Source organism: Oncorhynchus kisutch, linkage group LG13 (genome assembly GCF_002021735.2).
Source record: "Oncorhynchus kisutch isolate 150728-3 linkage group LG13, Okis_V2, whole genome shotgun sequence".
NCBI lineage: Eukaryota > Metazoa > Chordata > Actinopteri > Salmoniformes > Salmonidae > Oncorhynchus > Oncorhynchus kisutch.
Genome location: NC_034186.2, coordinates 57486925 through 57495535, shown reverse-complemented (window position 1 = coordinate 57495535; position 8611 = coordinate 57486925). Strand labels below are relative to the sequence as shown.

Below are 8611 nucleotides of genomic sequence, written 5' to 3'. Positions count from 1 at the left end.
GTGTAATGGGTTTTTGAAGAGAGCTTCTTTGCTGAATCCGGAGCCCTAGGGGACGAGCGGAGACAACACAATGCAAATGTCCTTATTGATCCATTCAGATTGTCATTGTAACGCTGAGTCATCATCACACACACAAACATACACACACACACACATTTAGGATTCCGCCGAATGGGTTGATAAGGGAAAGGCATGGATCACCTTGCCGTTGATGCCTCAGAGGGCTGTGCTGCTGCGGTAAAGCAAATAATGATGATTGTTCAATGTGCCGTGTGCTGTTGTCATTACCGTGTTGCTTTGAAGACAAGCTCAGACAAAATCCTCCCAGGCCTTTCAGGAATCAGCAAAGTATTACATAAGAGAATATGGGGAAGCCGTGTGGAGAGCGTATAGAGAACTACACAGTAAAGCAGGAAATGGAGAAGCCTGCTAATTAGGGTGAGTGTGTGTGTGTGTGTGTCTGCAGCACCAGCCGTGGTTCAGTGTAGCAGGATTCTTTGAAAGACTTCACGTACCCTCGTGTGTCGAGCTAGCATCCATTAGCCGCCATTCATTGCTGGTGTTGTTTACTTGAGTATAGTCATCATGCATAACATTTTTATGCATAAAATGTTTGTTTACTGACCCACTTGGAGAAAAAAGTATTTGTTGTTTAAGAGAAAGAGGGTGATCGTCTTTTGTTTTATCTGTCTAATTTCTATGGAAACCTTTGTAGTTTATTCCCCAAAGCAAGAAGCGTTGTGTTCAGTTTCGTATTTGCCATGGGAAGATGAAAAACAAGGCAGTATGTGTGACTGTAAAGTCAAACCAATCCCATTGAGTCCCAGGGAATTGGAATAGGTCCAATGGGAGAGGGAGATGGAGGGAAGAAAATGGGATTGGATGAATGGCGCAGCGCGGCTACACTAGCGACACATTTTCTTTTAAATCCCGTGGAAGCTATTTGTGCAGAAGCCGTGGCAGTGGTGGATCGGTGAACACATTTGCCTACAAAAGAGATGACATCAGCAGGAACTGCACGGTTCCCTGGGAACCACAAAGGCAAGCTGTAATATCAGTTGCCTTTACCTTCTACCCACATGTGACCTTCCAAATCACAGCGTTACACCACTCAACCATGGGTCTGGGTGTAATATACACACATGCTGCTAATCGGACCCATCTGTTACAGGACTGTAGACGTTGATTCAAGGCACTCGCCTTACACTGTGATGGATGTTTCAGACAAGAAATTAATGGAAGGGGGGTATGAAGAGAGAGAGAGAGAGAGAGAGAGAGAGAGAGAGAGGTGGGGGAGAGAGAGAGAGAAAGAGAGGTGGGAGAGAGAGAGAGAGAGAGAGAGGTGGGAGAGAGAGAGAGAGAGAGAGAGAGAGAGAGAGAGAGAGAGAGCAAATGAAGTCATCAATTACATTATATTATTACATGACCATGTAATACTCACTCAGTGGTGCATGAGTATGTAATATGTCAAATCCAGTGCATTACTATTCGTTATATAAATCCTAGACTCATTTGTTGACACTGAACACTGAACACTGTCACATTTCATATTAAAAAGGTTTCAATGCAAATCTATGGTAGTGATCTCATTCAATTCAAAGGCTTTAAGCATGACTATTAAAATGCACCTCACAACGCTGCTACACTACACCTCTGTGATTCTCAGAATAAAATACAATTGTCAATGTTTTTTCTATCTGATTCAATTGTATATTTGCGGTTGCTTTCAATATTCAACCCCTCTTTCGTCAATTTCTCAGAGCACATTCTACATAAACCTAAATGAGGGTGTCCACCCACTCTGCCCAGAGTGTTTAGTGATGAAATGTCACTTACTTGTGTTATGAAATACTTTTTTTACCAAGACAAATATGATTCTTCATGTTCTGAATCATTGAGTGGGGTCTTTCTCTTACGCATCATTAACATCGTATCCAAAAAGTCAGATTTCGGAACCTGACGGTCCTGCTACTGTACACTATAGACATCGGGTATCTGGCATTGCCATCAGCAATTGAGAAAATGCTTCCTTTGAAATAAATGAAAGCTGCTATACTGCCAGTGTTGTCCAATGGCAGCGTCCATGGTCAAGAATCGGTGAGGTTCAATTCTTGATGGCTGGCGCAAGTTTATTCTATCTTGTGTATTGAAATAATGAGCAATAAAGTTGATTTAGTTTGCATATGGACTGGACTATACGCCACTGGTTACTGTACTAAGATTTATGAAGTCAAGAAGCTACTAGATAGCAGAAACTCTAGCTAGCTAGCTATCTATATTGACAGTGGTTTTAGTGTTTTGCTTTTTAGAGGGCACATCAGCTTTGATATTGCAGATACATTTTTTGCTTCCATCAATGTAATTGTCAGCATCATTTCCAATTTCTGCATAATTTCCAATGACCTATACAGTTGAAGTTGGAAGTTTACATACACCTAGGTTGGTGTCAGAACACCATCCCAACCATGAAGCACGGGGGTGGCAGCATCATGTTGTGGGGGTGTTTTGCTGCAGGAGGGACTGGTGCACTTCACAAAATAGATGGCATCTTGAGGAGGAAAATGATGTGGATATATTGAAGCAACATCTCAAGACATCAAGTTAAAGCTTGGTCACAAATGGGTCTTCCAAATGGACAATGACCACAAGCATACTTCCAAAGTTGTGGAAAAATGGCTTAAGGACAACAAAGTCAAGGTGTTGGAGTGGCCATCACAAAGCCCTGACATCAATGATATAGAAACTTTGTGGACAGAATTGAAAAAGTGTGTGCGAGCAAGGAGGCCTACAAACCTGACTAGTTACACGAGCTCTGTCAGGAGGAATGGGCAAAAATTCAACCAACTTATCGTGGGAAGCTTGTGGAAGGCTACCCAAAACCTTTGACCGAAGTTAAACAATTTAAAGGCAATGCTACCAAATACTAATTGAGTGTATGTAAACTTCTGACCCACTGGTGATACTAACTGAACTAAGACAGGGAATTTTTATTCGGATTCAATGTCAGGAATTGCGAAAAACTGAGTTTAAATGTAATTGGATGGGGTGTATGTAAACCGTGCTTCATGGTTGGGATGGTGTTCTTCGGCTTGCAAGCCTCCCACTTTTTCCTCCAAACATAACAATGGTCATTATGGCCAAACAGTTACATTTTTGTTTCATCAGACCAGAGAACATTTCTCCAAAAAGTACGATCTTTGTCCCCATGTGCAGTTGCAAACTGTAGTCTGGCTTTTTTATGGCAGTTTTGGAGCAGTGGCTTCTTCCTTGCTGAGCGGCCTTTCAGGTTATGTCGATATAGGACTTGTTTTACTGTGGATATTACTGTGGATGTAACTGTTTCCTCCAGCATCTTCACAAGGTCCTTTGCTGTTGTTCTGGGATTGATTTGCACTTTTTGCACCAAAGTGCGTTCATCTCTAGGAGACAGAACGAGTCTCCTTCCTGAGCGGTATGACAGCTGCGTGGTCCCAAGGTGTTTATACTATTGTTTGTACAGATGAACGTGGTACCTTCAGGCGTTTGGGAATCACTTCCAAGGATGAACCAGACTTGTGGAGGTCTCCTTTTTTTCTCTGATGTCTTGGCTGATTTCTTTAGATTTTCCCATGACGTCAAGCAAAGAGGCACTGAGTTTGAAGGCAGGCCTTGAAATACATCCACAGATATACCTCCTGACTCAAATGATGTCAGTTAGCCTATCAAAAGCTTCTGAAGCCATGACATCATTTTCTGGAATTTTCCACACTGTTTAAAGGCACAGTCAACTTAGTGTATGTAAACTTCTGACCAACTGGAATTGTGATACAGTGAATTATAAGTAAAATAATATGTCTGTAAACAATTGTTGGAAAAATGACTTGTGTCATGCACAAAGTAGATGTCCTAACCGACTTGCAAAAACTATAGTTTGTTAACGAGAAATTTGTGGAGTAGTTGAAAAATGATTTTTAATGACTCCAACCTAAGTGTAATTGAGTGTGTGTGTGTTCACATCAACTTCATAGTGTTCAGATATTTTTACATGCTTTTTCCACCCCGTAAACTGACATCCCTGTGGAATTTAGTACAGCCATGGTGTTATGGAGCTGTCTCGGAAGAGCTGTCCATCTATAAAGAGTGTGTTCACAATAAAGGAAGGCACGCTTACCCTTCTCCCTCTGTTCCCTCCGTACAGGGTACAGCCTCGTGCGACGTTCGTTTATCTCTGCGTCTTTCCCACGACGACCAAAGATATGATCATGAGTTGGAAAATGCGCGATCCACACTTCAATGCAAAGTTGCTTTCGCTGTTTTGTTTGTAAATAACAGGCTGCTCGCATTTCAATGTTCATTGCCTTAACTTGCCGACTATAAAATAAAAGTGTACAAATGGTAGAAAATAGGAGCGATATACCCAACTCAACATGAGGATGCTCTATGGTCGAGACTATCCTACCAACGGGACATTAAAAACTGTAATATCTTATGTTTCACCGAGTCGTGGCCTGCTGGGTTTTCTGTGTAGATGAAGGGGAGACAGGTTAAAGAAGGATTGTTAAGCCTTGAGACAGTGGGAAGCATTGGAGTCAACATGGGCCAGCCTCCCTGTGGAATGCTTTCGACACCTTGTAGAGTCCCTGCCCTGAAAAATTGAGGCTGTTCTGAGGGCAAAAGGGGGAGCCCAATTCAATATTAGGAAGGTGTTCCTAATGTTTGGTGTACTCAGTGAGAAGAGAAACAGTAAATTAACAAAACTATTTACTTAAACCATGAACAAATATCTGTTTAGTTGGACCAGTTTCCCGGACACAGATTAAGCCTGATTGTAGAGTAAATATCATGTTCAATTCTCTATTAAAAGTGCTTCTCAGTCCAGGACTAGGCTCAATATGTGTCCGTGAATTTACTTTTGTGTTAAAAACCTAGTCTGCAGGGACAGTTTTGGGACAAAATCTTGTTGTCCATACAACTAAAAGCACATGGGACCAGAAAAATGCTTTTCCAGCCCTGCGGCAGACGCACGGCTGGTAAACACAACATAACATGACATAATAATGAATCAATGAACCATGAATCATTAAGTACAGAACATTGTTATGCAGAGCTTCTTTATTCTGTTACATCCTCATCCACATCCCAAATGGCACCTTATTCCCTATGTAGTGCACTACTTTTGATCAGGGCCCATAGGCATCAGGGTCAAAAGTAGTGTGCTATAGGGTGCTATTTGGGACACAGTGCTCATCTTCAACACTTGAGGGTTTTATAGAATGCTTCACTTTCAAAAAGTAATATCTCTCTCTTCTCCACATTGTAAGCCTCTCTTAGAACACAAATCCACTCCAAACGGTGTGTTCTGCAGTCCGCATCACTTCCACCGTCTCTCAGATTAAGGCAAACAACTTGGCAACACTCTCCCTGACACTGCACTGATTTGCAAACTGATTAGCATCAAGAAAAAATAGAAACAGCACCCAGGTCGGATCTGACGACGTGTCACTTTTTAGCTGAAAGAGATGTATAACATAGAGAGGGGGAGAGAGGGAGGGAGGCGGAGGGGGAAGACAGGGACAGGGAAGAGGGGGAGGATGAAACGGACAAGAAAGAGAGATATAATAATACTGATTGGGACAGCATGAGCTGACAGGAGAAAATGATTGACAGGGTGATGTAGAAAGATCAAATCAAATGTTATTTGTTATATGCGCCGAATACAACAGGTCTAGACCTTACAGTGAAATGCTTACTTACAAGCCCTTAACCAACAGTGCAGTTTTAATAAAAATATGTTTTGAGTAAAAAAATAAGAAATAAAAGTAACAAATAATTAAATAGCAGCAACACACACACAGGCTGACATGAAGGCTGGATGGAGAGGGGGGTGGAGGCAGAAGGGGAAGGGTTCAGGAGGGGTGTGTAGCTGGGGGTGGCTGGATGGAGAGGGGGGGGGCAGAAGGGGAAGGGGTCAGGAGGTGTGTGTAGCTGGGGGGTGGCTGGATGGAAAGGGTGTGAAGGCAGAAGGGGAAGGGGTCAGGAGGTGTGTGTAGCTGGGGGGTAGCTGGATGGAGAGGGGGGTGAAGGCAGAAGGGGAAGGGGTCAGGAGGGGTGTGTAGCTGGGGGGTGGCTGGATGGAGAGGGGGGTGAAGGCAGAAGGGGAAGGGGTCAGGAGGTGTGTGTAGCTGGGGGTGACTGGATGGAGAGGGGGGTGGAGGCAGACGGGGAAGGGGTCAGGAGGTGTGTGTAGCTGGAGGGTGGCTGGATGGAGAGGGGGGGCAGAGGGGGAAGGGGTCAGGAGGTGTTTTGGGCTAGGAGGCAAGACATTTCGAAGGAGGAGTATGTGCAAGGTGCTTGGTTCTGCCTGACTCAGGTCTGGTCAGATCTAGGTGATCTTTGTGTGTGTGTGTGTGTGTGTGTGTGTGTGTGTGTGTGTGTGTGTGTGTGTGTGTGTGTGTGTGTGTGTGTGTGTGTGTGTGTGTAAGAGACTGTGTTTGCATGTACCTACACTACCGGTCAAAAGTTTTAGAACACCTACTTATTCAAGGGTTTTTCTTTATTTTACTATTTTCTACATTGTAGAATAATAGTGAAACATCAAAACTATGAAATAACACATATGGAATCACGTAGCAACCAAATAAGTGTTAAACAAATCAAAATATATTTTATAGTTGAGATTCTTCAAATAGCCACCCTTTGCCTTGATGACAGCTTTGTACACTCTTGGCATTCTCTCAACCAGCTTCATGAGGTAGTCACCTGGAATGCATTTCAAGTAACAGGTGTGCCTTCTTAAAAGTTAATTTGTGGAATTTCTTTCCTTCTTAATGCGTTTGAGCCAATCAGTTGTGTTGTGACAAGGTAGGAAGGGTATACAGAAGATACAGTGCCTTGCGAAAGTATTCGACCCCCTTGAACTTTCCACATCATGATTGTGTCCCACTTGTTGTTGATTCTTCACAAAAAAATACAGTTTTATATCTTTATGTTTGAAGCCTGAAATGTGGCAAAAGGTCGCAAAGTTCAAGGGGGCCGAATACTTTCGCAAGGCACTGTAGCCCTATTTGGTGAAAGACCAAGTCCTTGAATGAGTAGGTGTTCTAAAGCTTTTGACCAGTAGTGTATACCTAACATAAAACTGCCACAACCTGTTCTCCATTTTTATGTTTTCTCAATTATCATGTTGACTTCCCCTTGCGCTGCATTATTACAGTACCTTCCTGAACTCTCTCTCTCTCCTAACCCTCACTCATTCCCACTGCCTCCCCTCCCTTCCCCCTCCTCCTTCCTCTCCCCCTCCTCCCTCCCCTTGTTCAATCTCTGCACTGTCAGTTTGTGGCTAGCGCCTCTCGCTCAGTCATTGATCACAGTGGCAACAGTGGTGTGTGTGTGCTGGTCTAGAAAGCAGTGCAGTGGTGGCGTCTCCACAGGGAGGGAGATCAAACACTTTAATTACACCAGGCTTGTAGATGGTGCCGGCTACAGGCACCAGTCATGTAACAAGGACAGGTGGGGAGAGAAGACACTGAGGAACACACACACACACACACACAGAGAGAGAGAGAGAGGCATCAGAGGGAAAAACATTCCACACACCAGACACTCTCTTACACACAGATGTAAGATATACATGTGCATTGAGGTATAGTCGAAGGAAAATCAATCATTTACATACTGAATGGAAGATATTGATTATGATTTTCTATTGAATTCAATGGGGGGGAGACACATTTAGAACATTTCCCACAGAGTCATTGATATGCACACGAACGCACACAGACACATGAATGCACATGTGCATACAAAAACAGGATTTACAAAACACAGCCTAAGCATCACTGATTGTATACAGAAACCCTCAGATCCCCAAAGGCGTACATTGATTGTAAGAACATAACCAGCTTCTATTGCTATTATGCTCTCTATTCATTCATTGCATGGATCCTGCAGATAGCACCATCGAGCATGGTGGGGGAAAAAGCTGACACAGGCGGTGTCGTGTTGTGATTGATGCCCCATATCAACTGGAGCCCAGTGCTGATTCAGAGCTCCTAGGCATCGTGGGAAGGGAATCTGTTCTCCACTCGACTGGGCCCAGTCACACCAGGGACCTCCTCCCTGTCACTCACTGCCCAATTGTGACCCAGCACAGTCCCACAGCAGCCAATCATCTGGGTTCCCATGCTAAGGCTTGTCAACTTGGCAACCCAAAATCAGCATAGCATGCGATAGGTCAAAGGGCGTCTGGAGGTCAATGAAGAAGAACAGGTAGGATTGGCACCAATTGAATTCATTCTTTCTTCCTCCCTTCCTTGAAGTAAAGTGATTAGACATGATTTTACATGTGAACATCAGGGCTCCATCACATTGTTTTTTTCCTGGCCATTTATTTCTAATCAGTGATTTCTTCATGAAAGAGAGGAAGGAAGGATGCCCTTTTAAATAATTTGATCAAGGCGCAACAAAGATGCATAGGTAACAGCATTGTGAGATCAACAAAGAATGATAGGCTCTAATAAGGAAGAAAATAAATAACATAGGAATTCTCTTGAGACCTTGTGCATGGAATGAATCGGCTGTAATTGTTCCAATCACTTTGTTTCTTGGTTTCAGGCTTAATGAGAACAAATTA

The 8611-nt window shown here is 43.3% G+C and overlaps 1 pseudogene; it reads left to right on the top strand.

The window, feature by feature from the left end:
* The first annotated feature begins 365 nt into the window (after positions 1 to 365).
* Positions 366 to 8611, top strand: part of LOC116376714 (RNA-binding protein 25 pseudogene) — a 9639-nt pseudogene continuing 1393 nt past the window's right edge.